At 38.7% G+C, this 13,970-nt stretch overlaps 1 long non-coding RNA gene across 1 annotated transcript in view; it reads right to left on the bottom strand.

Annotated features, from left to right (window-relative positions):
• Nucleotides 1-11,411: 11,411 nt before the first annotated feature.
• The window catches only part of LOC115065206, a 28,587-nt gene continuing 26,028 nt past the window's right edge, over nt 11,412-13,970 (bottom strand). Inside the window, exons 2-3 of the long non-coding RNA XR_003844992.1 lie at nt 13,176-13,238; nt 11,412-11,595 (exon numbers count right to left, since the gene is read on the bottom strand). This is a non-coding gene — a long non-coding RNA (uncharacterized LOC115065206). The remainder of the gene's footprint in view (nt 11,596-13,175; nt 13,239-13,970) is intronic.

The raw sequence follows: 13,970 nt of genomic DNA, 5'->3' as shown, positions 1-13,970 counted from the left end.
GAAACTTGTAGGATAAAAGAGTTTATTTGGCTCATGTGTTACGTCCATCATTGAGGAACATCAAGGCAGGGAACTCAAGACAGGAACCTAGAGGCAGAAAACAAAGCAGAGTTTGTAAGGATGCTGCTATGGGCTTGTTCCCTATGGTATGATCTGTTTGCTTTCTTAAACAAACACAGATTGCATGCCCAGGGATGATATTCCTCATCAAACATTGTGCCCTTCTATATAAATCATTAATCAACTAAACGGTCCCAGATCCACAGACACGAGCCAATGCGACAGAAGCTTTCCCTCAGTGATTATTCCATCTTCCTAGATGATTCTAGTTGTTTGAATTTGACAAACATTAGCCAGTGTTCTAGAAGAGGTAAAGGTATCTTCTGCCAACCTACGCAACAGGCAGAGGACAGGATGCATCTAATGTGCATGTATATGACTACCCTTTGGATGCACATACAAACTTGTACTGAATGCAATAGCTTTAGTATCTTTTTTGGCCTGGAGCAAACAAACATGCTATCTTACAACAAACAGAAAGACATGCACTGAAGTGAATTAGTTAAAGCTCAACAGAAGCTACTTTATGCTTCCAGAAAAAATTAATGTGCATATATGGAATAAATAAAATAAAAATGTCCAACTATCTATTAAATAATTTTGTGAGTACTTTGTTTTTGATTACAAAACAAAGATCACGTAGTATTGGTTTGGTATTGATGATCAAAGGTGCTTCCAATTTGATTGATTTCCCTCAAATACACCAAGGTAGACAGTATATATGCACTCATATGAATATGCACATATTATTATTTATTGACATTATTAGGGGGTTACAGCTATTTTCTTCCATATCTTAAAAAAAATTTTCAAAACATTTTTAAAACCAGGTTCCAGTGAGGAAAAGTTCAAGCATGGGAAGCTGTTTTCAGACCCATAGCACCTATGAAAGAGGCTGTAGCTCACACATGTACGCCCAGTGCTTGGAGAGGGAAGCTCCAGTAGCATCCTGCTGGCTTGCTGGATGACCATAGTGACCCCAGGTTCATGGAAAGATGCTACCTCAAAACAAGAAGGTAGCAAGTGAGAGAAGATACCCAACATCAACCTCTGGGAGAGACGGGCACTCATAGGTTAGTTGATTGACTAGATTTAGAATTTATCTGAGGTCCTTAGGCCCTTCCCCCTTTCTTCTTCCCACACTTTATCTGGGATTCTTTCTTGAGGTTTTGCTTGTTTGTTTTTGTTCTTTCACTTTGCTTTATTGTTTTTCTTTCTGAGACATGACCTCACCTTGTAGCCTTGAATTCACAAGGCATATATATAAATATATATGTCAAATGCATGCCACGTCCTTGCCTTTCTTCCTCACATATGCCTTTGCATGCTGTTGGTTTTCTGAGGCCCTAGCATCCATGCTCCTTTGACCCTGCACTTATCCCCATCAGAGGGGTTGCTCTGCTACTACTGCATTGTCTGCACATGCTTAACTCACTGGCCAATAGTTTCTTGACTGCTTCAACTTTTGCTTCACATCCACTTTGCTTTCCTTTCTCTTGATGCTCACATGCAGTTCCTTCATGTATCTTCAAATCTGCATTCAAATCTGATTGATCCTAGGTTGCTGCATTACAGGTTTAAAGATTTCGTGCCTCCCAAACTCCTGGTACTGTGTAAGTCACTGGAGCATGGTAGCTCAACCTTTGCCTTCCATTGTTGTTTGTTTCCTGATTTTATAGAAGCAAATAGCTAATTTGCAATGTTTCCAAATCTTCTGGCTACACCTGCCAAGTAAGATGTCGTTCCCCTTTCACCTCTTTGTGGTTTTCCCTCTAAAGAGGTAGGGCAAAGAAGCGGAGTAAGGACATCTGCTTAACTAATTGAACTGGCCTCAAGTTTACTATTATTCAAATACAAGCTTTTTCTGCTACAGTTTATTTATATAAGCAACCTGAGTCATAGGTGTAGTCCTGGTAGATATAAAAACATTCAGATTTCTATTAAATAGCTTCAAAAATTAGTAGAAATGTTAAAACCATTATATATATATATATATATATATATATATATATATATATACACATACACATATATGTGTGTGTGTGTATACACTTCATTAGTAGCTTTGTTTTTTATTTATTTTATTTACTCACTTTACATCCCACATCCTGCTCACTGCCCACCTCCCAGTCACCATCTCCCACAATTCTTTCCCCATCCTCCTCCCCTTCTCTTCTGAGCAAGTGGGGGATGCTGGCACTTCAATTCTCTGTGAGGCTAGGTGCTTCCTCTCCCACTGAGGCCAGGCAGCCCAGGTAGAACATATCCCACTTACAGGCAACGGCTTTTGGATAGTTTCCCATTCCAGCTGTTCAGGACCCACATGGAGGTCAAGCTGCACATATGGGTAGCTTTGTTTTAATGGCTTTGTGTAACACATTTATATACCTGGGATGCTTCCTGGCATCATATTCTTTCTAAACCTGAACTGTTTTTCTAGATCCTATGAACATATTCTGGAGAAGGTTTCCTGAATTGTTTGTATCTACCTTTCTTTTCTGGGTAATCGATTAAAAAAAAATGTTTATTTTTATTCCCTCAATCTACCAATCATGATCAATTTGCTTTAGTTTGTTCCCATGCTTCAGTTGCCTATTGGGAAGCTATTTTTCAGTAAAAGGCTATTAATTCCTAAGTGGTATTATAATAGTCTCTCTTCTTTTATGCAGCTGGCTTTATCTCCTTGATCACATGCATTATGTTAGGAACTAGGCCTATCATATTCATCACAGGCTAGTGAGCTAATATACCCAGTGATGTTTATGGTGAGTATCTAAGAAAGAAAGGCAGATTTTGGCTCCTTCGTGGCCAGAAGTCTTGGCATAGAGCTTCCTCTCTCCTCTCTTTATTTCAGAGGAGCTGTGAGATGTTTCAAGGGCAGAAGGCTACATCTGGCTGAACGCATTGCATTCGTAGAGCAATATTCTTTTAAACAGATTAAACTGCCTTTAAATAATGCCTGTGGGTGCTAGACAGAATTTTCTAGATCCACAAGTCAAGTGACTCTTAAGATTTCCCATTCCCAGCCCCCAAATGTACAAAAGAACAGAAATGGAAGCAAACCCATTTTCTTCTTGCTCTGTAATCATTGTCTCCCAAGCTCTGCTGAAACCTGCCAGCAATAAACTTCTGCAGCTTTCTAACTCTGCTCGCTAGACCCATTTCCAAATATGAGAAAGGCCAGGGGAGCTTGTCCTCTTTTAGGGTCTCAACTCCCCTGTCATGAAAATGTCCTTCTCTCTATTGTTAGTAGATTTGTGCTTTGTCCTGTTCCACATCCAGCAATCTATTTCATAGTCAAGATACACTATGAGGAATAATAGTGAGCATATTTATGAAAAAGTATGGTGTTTTCGTTCTTTTCCTCCCACAGGAGGATATGTAGAAGGGAACTGGGGTCGTTACTTATTTTTATTCCTCCTGCTTATATCCAAAGAATTTCCAAGCTAGTTTAGTTGAGACATGCACGTTCTCACAAGGTTGCTGCTCAATCTTTCTGTGTCCCAGGCAATTCTTTCTTTATCCTAGGCACCTCTGCATTGACACTGACACATTGACGGTCTCCTTGTGAGAATTAGCCTATCACATTCATTTACATCCACTTAATTGCTGCTGCTATTGTTTAGTCCGTTAACCTCCAGCTAGGGTGCAATTCACATGAACACTGGGGAAGCACAACCATTCGATTAGTTCTGCAAAGTAGATTAAAATCTTATGCCTAATTGGAGACTGTCCATACCACTGCCTGTTTTCAGCTCTGTGTTGAACATGCAGCACATCCTCAAACACGGGTTCTCAGGATATGGCATCCCTGACTGAAGTGGCTAGTGGTTTGTGGGTATGTCTTATGCAGTGCACTGTGCTAGGAACAATGCTGGCAATTACCACCAGCCTGGCTTCTGCCCGCGCCTTCCAGTGGGTTTTCTGATTGGCAGCTTGTCTGATTCATCATTGTAAAGAGGACACATGCACTGGAGAACCCCGACCTCCTAGTGTAATATGATTACATCATTACTTTGCCAAATTTATAGGAATTTCATTTTAGAATGCAGTCACTCAGTAAAATCCTTATGGAAGAGTTGTATAGTTTGGGGAAGGGGAATAAGAATCAGGAATATCAGTATGATTTACAAATAAATACCACTTGACTCAAAGCACAAGGCCATGTTGGGTAAGCCTTATTTAAACTGATCTTCGGTTTGGTATGATAGCAAGCCTGCTTTGGTAACTAAGTCATTGCATAAAGTCAAAAGTGAAGTCTTAACATTTTCTTGGCAACATGCCTCTGCTTCCTTTCTGCTGAATTGAGGTGCTTTAAGATGTATGTTGGTTTTGTTCGTTTGTTTGTTTGTTGTTGACTTTGAGATAGATTTTCTGCGTAACTATGGTTGTCCTGGAGCCTGTTCTATAAGCCGGGTGGGTATCAAATTCAGAGATCCACTTGCTTCTGCCTTCTGAGTGCTGGGACTAAAGGTATGTGTGACCTTATCTGGCTGAGGTGTTTTAAGGTGTTTGATTATGTTTTATCTAAAAGAAAAGAGCTAAGACGCCTATGCAAGTACTCACGATATGGATGTAGGTCAGATTTCCTCATTTAATTTAAATGCTTATCTTTGCTTTCATTCAATCAATTTCTCTGGCACATTTTCTAATGTCCTAAAATCTGTCTAACTTATAATGCTCAACTAATACTCCAGATTTTGTGATCTAGCATTCTTATGATGCTATTCTGGCTAATTTGGTAGTGTATGTATGTTTGTGTATGTATGGGGGGTTTACAAATTTGACTGTCTCACATAAGCAGTGTTTAAGTTGACCTTTAGAGCCAATATGAGATACAATCTAATATCAAACTACATGCTGTATATCAATCAAATCACATCAAGCACATCAGTTAATTGTCTCAGTAGAAAGCATGTTTTACATCTTTTTAAAGATTGACTGAGGCTCAGAAGGGCTCAGTGACCCATGTGGGGTAACATGGTCATATGCAACAAACCATTGAATTGAATTCAGAGTGCCTGCATAACTGTTTCATCCCTACATCCTCCCAATGAAGAGAGAAAGCATAAGCTGCATCTTCAAGGAGGCTTCACAAGATGGAAAAGAAGGGAGTTAGTGTTTCTCAGTTCATCAGTCGGTGGCAGTAAGTGTCACAGCAGCAGCAACAGGAACATTATGGAGAAGACTTTGAAGTAGAACTTGTTAAAAATACAAGAAATCCCAGAGAGACTTGGGGACATATATAGCAGTTGAAGTATTCCTATCTGCTTGGGAATAGGGCAAGGGACACATTGAGGCTGACTTGAGATCCAAGAAAGCCATGTTGCTGAAACTCCTCTTAACATAGCAAACAAGGAGAATATCAATTTTTCCTTGTATTTTCTACAAAGGCTGAAGAAATGGAAATTACACACAAGGCCACAGGTAGAGACTGTTATGTACCAAAGTCTGGCAAATTTATCAATGTCCCAACCTCTCCTCCCCAACTTTCCTTCCCAGTTCTCACAAAAAAAGAGGAACAAGAGGGAGAAGGAAGAAACACCTGGGAAATAACAATTATCCTTGACATTGGAAGAGCCCCATGGGATGAACACAAGTAGAAGTTCCATTTTATGCTGAAACATATCAAGGCAGAAAACTTTATGCTAAAATAAACTCTGTTTATAAATGTATTAGTATATTATAATAACTCTGGAGGCATGGACTTTAATTCAGAGTTCTTGCCCTCCATGGAGGTGGTTGCCACAGGAAAGCAGAAACACAAGGGAAAACATGAGACAAAAGCCCTTATCCTATCCCTTGTCCCATCACTGCACAATAGGGAGCCCTCACATATGAACATTTACGGCATCTTCATATCTCCATAGTCTGATGCTTCAAGGCTCAGGGCACAGAAGACATTGGTAAGGGTCATGCAAAAAGTGCAAGCCTTAGGGAGAGATGCTCATGCTCACAGGCCATTTGTATTATTTACCATTCTCATTGCTGTGACAATGTACCTGAGGCAGACAACCTAAAGAAGGAGGAATTTATTTTGACTCATGGTTTCATAGGGTTTTCTCCATAACTGTTCCTCTGTTTGGGCAGAACACAATTGAAAGGGAGTATGCTCTTGCAGAGGAGTCTATTCACCTCATAGCAACAGGAATTAGAGAGAAAGGAGACTGGAGACTGGGTTTACCTTTAAAGACCCGTCCATAGAGACATACTTTAGTTTCAGAGCCTCTGAAAACAATTCCACCAGCTAGGGAGAAACTACTTAATACATGAACCTACAGGTGCTGGTTCATATTCAAACCCTAACACCCAGAACACGGGTCTGGAAATACTTATGTATGTCTTCACATAAGTAGGGGATCAGGATTCAGTTGAAAAAGTCTACTCATTCTTTGTACACTTAACTCTTTAAGAATGAGTAATTGTGTCCAGAGAGGTAAAACTTATAGCCTAGCAAAGCATAGTTTTCAAGGCAGGGACAGTTTTGTCCTGTGTCTTAATTCAGTACCATACAAGATCCTGAATCAACATACCCTGTTTAGGCACCATACTTCTATCTTGGTGATGCAATAGTCACCAAGCATTTCCGGTGGCCACTGTCATATTAGAATACATGGCAACCTGTGCAGGGAACAGCCAGGTCTGTAGTGTACAGCCAGATTCTTAACATTGGGAACATATATGCTAACTGTCTTCATTTTTAAACAGATAAATGTCTTTGAAACTCTCAAGCAGTTCATTGTCTATACATAAAACACATGCATGAATACTCAATTTGTCAGAAAACAAAGGAACAGTTTTGAAGCCATTAAACTTCTCTAATGCAAACATGCACACATACACGCATGTACACACATGAGATACAGAGACAGATGGAGAGACAGAGATAACAGAGAAGGTCTTCAATATTTTCCTAATTAAACATTCAATTCAAAAGAAATTCTAATTCAAGACCCTGTTCTTTGCCTCTGTCTACCTGTAGATATAGAGGTAGTTAAACCAGTTGCTGCAGGGCACTTTTATGTGGGGTCTGGCTCTAGATTTCACACATAATGGCTCACCTTCAGCCCTACTGAAGAGAACAGCTTCCTCTGAGGGGATCGTCTCTATTGATCAAACTTAATGTTTTCTCCCAGTGCCTTCCACACAGCTTCTGTGTGGTATAAAGGTTTGAGAGTGTCAATTCTCTAATGACAGGTCTGGGGAACAGGAATGAAACCCAGAGTTTATTTAGAAAATGTGAGAAAGTACATTCATTACCAGCCTAGGCAATGGCATAACAGATATTCTCCAAGCCCCCTTTTGCCAAGATTTTCATACAATTTCTCATTCAGCTGTTCCTAAAACTGCATGAATACTGATCACTAGCACCTTGGTTTATGGAGATTTTGTGATATTACAAACCTTGAGCTCAGAACAGTTCATGAACTCTACTCTAAATGTAGTACCATCTTTTAAAACCTGTACCCCAGTCTCCCACTGCAGTCATCCTCATAAGGATGAAAACACGGTAGGTGGAGAAGTTAAGTAGCATGTCTAAATTCACATTGCTAAGGTATAGAATCTGCATCAGAGCCAAATGCCAGAGGCCTTCACCTCGGGGCTTGTTTGCATATGTGACACAAATTTCTAATAGATACAAAGAGGAGGCAAATATGCTTTTGCCATTTAATAATGGTATAACCAAAGATAAATGAAAGAATGAGACAATATCAATATGGAGTAATGGGAACCACATTAAACATTCTATCTGAAACAAGTAGAAACAAAAGTAGCATATAATTATACACATTCATATACATACAATTATATATATTAATATATATGTATATATTAATCATTTTGCTAAGTCTACAGTTGAGGACATAGTTTAGGGCATTGATATTAGACAACAAGACAGAATAATAACTGGATGAAATATACCAAACATATAGTTCTGAGACTGTTCCACATTATTCCTTTGCCAATGCGCTTGGGCTACAGGCTAGGAGGTAAACCACTCTACCCTTAAGTATTTTCTAAAGAAAAAAGAAAATGCATGTCGATTAACTTGACCACACATGCATAACAATAGTGGCACTTGTGATATTCCCAAACTTGTACCAATTCTATTACATAAATAAAATATAGCATGCCCAAATGTTGATTAGTCCTCAGTACTCGAAATGCTCTGTGCAACAAGTAGATGAGTCACAGATAACTTCCCTAGAAGGAAAACCTAAACAACAACAAAAAAGGGCACATTGTATGGTCAATTCATGTCAAATTCTTAAATTTGCAAAGGAACTTGCAACTAGAAGATGCAGTAGCAGTAGCCTAGGTACAGGAATGAAGGGGAGCGTGTGGATGCTAGAAAACTCTGTGGTGATCTGCTCATTAACGATAGTTTACTGCCTTACCTGTAATGATGGCTTTGGAATGGATAGGAACCACTTATGTCAGAACATGTCAAACTATATACTTTAAATATATGCAATTCATGGTATGTCAGTTCTGATGAAAATAGGCTGTTTTTTAAATTATTATTTTAAAGCAGAATGCTTTCATCAATATCATGAAAGTGTCTATACTTTCTGTTTTATAACTATAGTGTATAAAATGTATAAGAGTAGGAATATAAACTGGATGATGGTGATGCTTGCCTTTGATTCCAGCACTCAGGAAGCCAACCTGGTCTACAAAGTGAGTTCCAGGCCTACACACAGAGAAACCCTGTCTTGAAAAAAACAAAATGAAACAAAAAGTGTAGAAAAGTAATTTCTCATATTCAATTATGGTTTCTAATGCCCCAAATTGGGTGTCATAACTAACTACTCCTTCTGAGTAACAAATTGCCCCAAATATAGCAGCACAAAGTGGACTATCCTGTGTCATGGTGTCTGTATCAGCAATTAGGGCACAGTGCTTCATGACAGCCAGGGTCTGGATACACTGTAGCTCCTGTCAGGGTGGAGGACTGCAAGACTGCTGATGAATCATTTCTAGGCTCCCAATGGTGGTCCAGGAGAAAGCTGGGTCTGAAAAGCTCACATTTACTTCATTATTTCTCTTGGAAGTTTGTATAAAGATCTGGGCAGGCATAAGGTGAGAGAATGTGAACTCACACATCAGTGGATCATCTTCAACACATTTGTTAACAATGGAAGAAAAACACATGAACAGAAATATGTAATGAAACAGTTTATTTATTTGTTTGTTTATCTGAAACCTTGGCTCTCCTGGAATTCACCAGGCTGGCCAAGAACTCATAGGGATCCTCCTGCCTCATCTCCCAAATGCTAGGATTAAATGTGTGCCCTACCACGTCCAGCTGATGCAGCCAAATTTAAATTTGTAATCTGTCACACAGTGTCTGTGTCATCTAACTGAATAAATGAGCACCAAGTGTTTAGACTTTGCCGTCTCATGGGTATTCATCCTACAGAGAGCTCATCTTTCCTTACAATATGGATGCAAGGAAGAACACATTATCACACATGGTAATGAATATATAATTTAATAAGATAAATACAGGAGAAGCTATGGATAAGGGCCAAATATGATTTAGGATTTTACATGTGTGTGTGTAGGATGTATGAGCGAGTGTACTTCTGGGCACACAGAAAGGCCACTTAAGGATTTTGAATGTCCTTCCCTGTCACAGGATCTCTTACTCTAGAATCAAGCAAGTCCCAGAGATTTCCTTGTCTCTGCACTGCACAGTACTGGGGTCATAGGTGCTCATGGCCTAGCTTTTTATATGGGTTCTGGGCATGCAAGCTCAGCTTCATGTGTCCAGAAAATGGTTTTTTGTTTTTGTTTTTGTTTTTGTTTTTGGTTTTGTTTTTTTGTTTGTTTGTTTGTTTTTTTACCTTCTGAGTCATCTCTCTAGTCCTTAAATTCTATTTCAACATGAAATTTTAGAGCCAAGAGTAAACTCAGAGATCCTTTAATAATTTATTAAGGATAATAGCCCTGTTTATTACATCGCTAAAAGTTCACATGAGGTTATAGTTACTTGCTCTGGTAATCTATGTGGAGGAGATTGTAGAAGTCAGTTCAATGGGAAATAATTTTATTGGCAATGTATTTTGTGATGCAAAATGAAAGGTGTGTTTGCATACATGTTAAACCTACAACATTGTCTTCATATTATTTACAAAGCACTAGTTCTGTCTATTATTTTTTATGCACCAGTAGATTTTGGCACTTCTGTGATTTCCTTTGGTATGTGATTTGCTATGTCTGCTAATCCTGAAGAAGTAAATCCACAGTAAATAAACAAATTGACATTTGTCTACCAAAAATACATACACTGAACTCTCAGTACATTTGTATTTGTTACAAAAACCGGAAAAGATGAGAAATTCATTCCTTACCAAACCTTCTAATTAGCTTTCTCTCCTTCCCCATTCCTCCCCCCTCTTCCCCCTCTCTCTCACACACACATAAACACACATGCACACATACATACATGCACACACACACACACACACACACAACTGTGAATCGCTTGATAATAAATATGTTGAAATAAGTTAAGTCCAGCCTTGAGAACTAGGAACAACCCCATCAAAGATGGGCTGCTAATCACGAAGGAGAAGAAAAGCCATTTGCTTTTTCTGTGCCTCTGCTTCTGTCTCTGCCATGTCCTACCAGGCCTGCCTGAACATCCAGAGTTCAGTGGTAATTAAAGCAACAGTGTTGTGAGAAAAGTGTGAATTACTTTTACAGGGAGCCTTGGATGTTGCTCCTGACCGACAAAGCACGGCGGGGTGCCTCTGTTGGGTATTAAAGAGTGACAGTAGTCCCCCACAGAAGGTGGCTTCCCAGCACAATGCAAAATTGTGACTTTTCACAAGTTGGTATCTCTGCCACCATCTAAGTTATCAGCTCAAATTTTAGATTTGTATTTTTTTTGTTTTGGCATGTCTATGAGCAAGACTGTCACTTTCAGGAAATGTGTTCTGGTTGCTGGAATTATGCAAAGCTAAGCTGTATGTTCTGTCTTTCTTTTCCCTGGAATTTTTTTTTTAAACTCCATTACGGAATTATTTCAACCTTGAAGGTTATTGAAAATAGTAAGGAAAAAGCAAGGAAGGGGTCACATGCTTAATCTCATAGCAAGGTATTCTGATTTAGGTGTCAAGGCTATTTCTGTTACTTTAATTAAAAAAAAAAAAATTATTGTGTGAGCACACACATGTGGCATGGGACATGTATGCAAGTCAAAGAATAACTAGTGAGGGTTGTTTTTCTCTTTCCACTATGTGGGTCTTAAAGCTTAAAATCAGGCTTAGCAGCAAATGCTTTTACCAAGGAGGCATCTCACCCACCTTTTTCTATCATTTTCTTTTTAGGAAGTGATGACACTCTGTTGACAATGCTTAACATTCGCAGCTTTGTGCTCTCAGGATAGAAGCATCCACATAGATGGCCTCCACCCAACCCATTCAGAAAACAGTAAGAAACCGGCAATTGTTGCTCTATGTGGCTGAAGCGCTTGTTGAGCCTGCTCCCACACAGAAGTGACACATTGTTGATTCTGCTCCTTATCTAACAAGGGGAGGAGAAAACGTCATTAGCCAAATCTAATAAACTACCTTTTGCTGAAGCAAGAGAGTAAAAAAGCTAAATGGACTATTATTAATCATTTTTCCTTTCGTAAGCTACCAACACTGAGAATTCCTGAGTCAGCTTCATAGAGCATGCGTGGAAGTCTATGGCAAGGTATCCCGTGGTAGAAATGTAGTAACAGACTGAAAATACGCATGTCTACTTTATTGCTTAAAACATTGACCATTAGTGAATGGACAAAAAGTGACTCCTATCCAGTGTGAACTGAGCAGTAGTGTGTGAATCTGTAGGCTTGGAAAAAAAAAAAAAGCCATCGGTAAGTGCAGTGGCTTAACGTTGGACAACAGAGTCCTCATGTCCACACTTATGAACTGTGCAACTCCAATTTCCCCAGGAACAAACATGTTATAAAACATATTCTCATATTTTTTGAAGACTGGGTAAAATTAAAATGTAAAGGACGTTTTTAGAAAAATAGCTTGCATTTAGGATATAATTGACAGCCTACCTTGTCATTGTTGCCACCAAACTAGGTGTATGACAAAGTATCTGACTTACAGCATTTTCTCCGATATTCTGAGTATCTAACAATGAGCAGTGGGGGAATATTTTTAAGTAGAAGGTTATGGAATAGCATTTAGGAGATGAGGATACAAAATGCCAGACAATGGATGGTTTCAATAGACAACAATCATAGGAACACAACAAGGGTGTTCCAAATGACTCTTTCACCACACTAGTACAAAGTTTAATTAGTATGTAAATAGCATACTCGTTTACAATTGACATAATGCTACCTCTTCTCAGGCCAAGCTGTCAGGGCCCATGAAACTGTAAAATTCCCAACACTGTAAACGGATCCTCCCAAAAGTAACTTAACTAAAACTGAAAAGGCAAGGAAGGTGGAAATTACTTAAAAGTAATAACAAAAGGCCACTTCTCAAGTCTTTCAGAGAAAAGGGCCCAAACTACTTTGGGGGAGAGATTCACCATATTTTATTAGGCTGAGGGTACATTCTGTACAAGGGGGAAATCATGAACCACCAACCCCAGAGTGATGAAAAGCAAAATGGGTAAGGAAAAAAAAAATGCCCTCAATTGACACAGCTATTTTCATCCCATCAAATCAGCCATCTGTTCTTGACACAGTTTATTATCATTAGGAAGACTTTCTGAATTCAGACATGGTGATGAGGAAAAATGAAGAATTAACAGATAAATAACCAATTTGGAAAATTCAGGCTGAGACTCTTTTCTCAATTTCTACTCTGTCCTTCCTCTCTGCCCCAATTATCTCCAGCAAATCTCCAGTGAGATGAGTGGGCACCTTTATTGTGTTGCTTTTCTCTCCCTCACATAAGCACAACAAACTACACACACTAGGATTGTACTGAATGATACAAAGATGATCGATGTGAACAAAAAAGAAATAAATTTCTAATGTTGAAAATGACTGCAAGAGCTAAGACTGACAGGGGCACCCAGGGAAAGGTCAGGGAATTAAATATGAAGTGTAAAGATAACGATGCTTTCTTTCTAGGATTCATCCATGCACTTACTTCGGGACCGGAACGTTTAGAGGAGAGATCTTCTGAAATCACCACGGAGTGCCTCCAGCAGCCCTGTGTGGGATAACAGAGAGACAAAGTAAACGCTGAAAATTAATGATAAAGGGAAATATTGAAGTCATATGATTGCCACCAAACTCATAAAGTAAAGCTGGAAATTCACAAAAGTTAAGCTCATAAGGTCTAGAAAAAAATAGTTAAAATAAAACTCTTGACAAATATCAACAGACCCACTTAAAAATTATCCAAGCTGGTTATTTTATCTACTTAATGTGAAAATAGTTTGATTCTTTCTCAAATAGTTAAACTATTTAATGATGGTAGATTTATAAAACTCTAGCACATAGATTTTGAATCAAGTTTGAGATAATACTTTTTTAACTACAAACAAAAAATGCTAAGAACAGTAACCCTTAAAGTTAAGCCCTAAAGATTTCTTCTCCAAACTTCCTAACACGCAGAGAAGCCTGGTGAGGTCACTCACACCTGTATTCCCCATTCTGGAGAAGCTAAGGCCAGAAGACTTCTGTGAAATATAAAATAAATAAATAAATAAATAAATAAACAAACAAGCTAATATCCAGAACATTTTGTGTGGGTGTATCCTTTCTTCGGTTACATTTTAATAATCTTTTATTTTGATGGTTATTAATTGCTAAGGATACTTTTTATAACTCCTCATTTTGCAACTGTACTGGATAGCTTTGTGTCAACTTGACACAGCTGGAGTTATCACAGAGAAAGGAGCTTCAGTTGGGGAAATGCCTCCATGAGATCCAGCTGTAA

This window comes from Mus pahari, chromosome 13, assembly GCF_900095145.1.
Source record: "Mus pahari chromosome 13, PAHARI_EIJ_v1.1, whole genome shotgun sequence".
Taxonomy (NCBI): domain Eukaryota; kingdom Metazoa; phylum Chordata; class Mammalia; order Rodentia; family Muridae; genus Mus; species Mus pahari.
The sequence above is the reverse complement of the archived record's forward strand: the minus strand, read 5'-3'. Positions and strand labels throughout refer to the sequence as shown.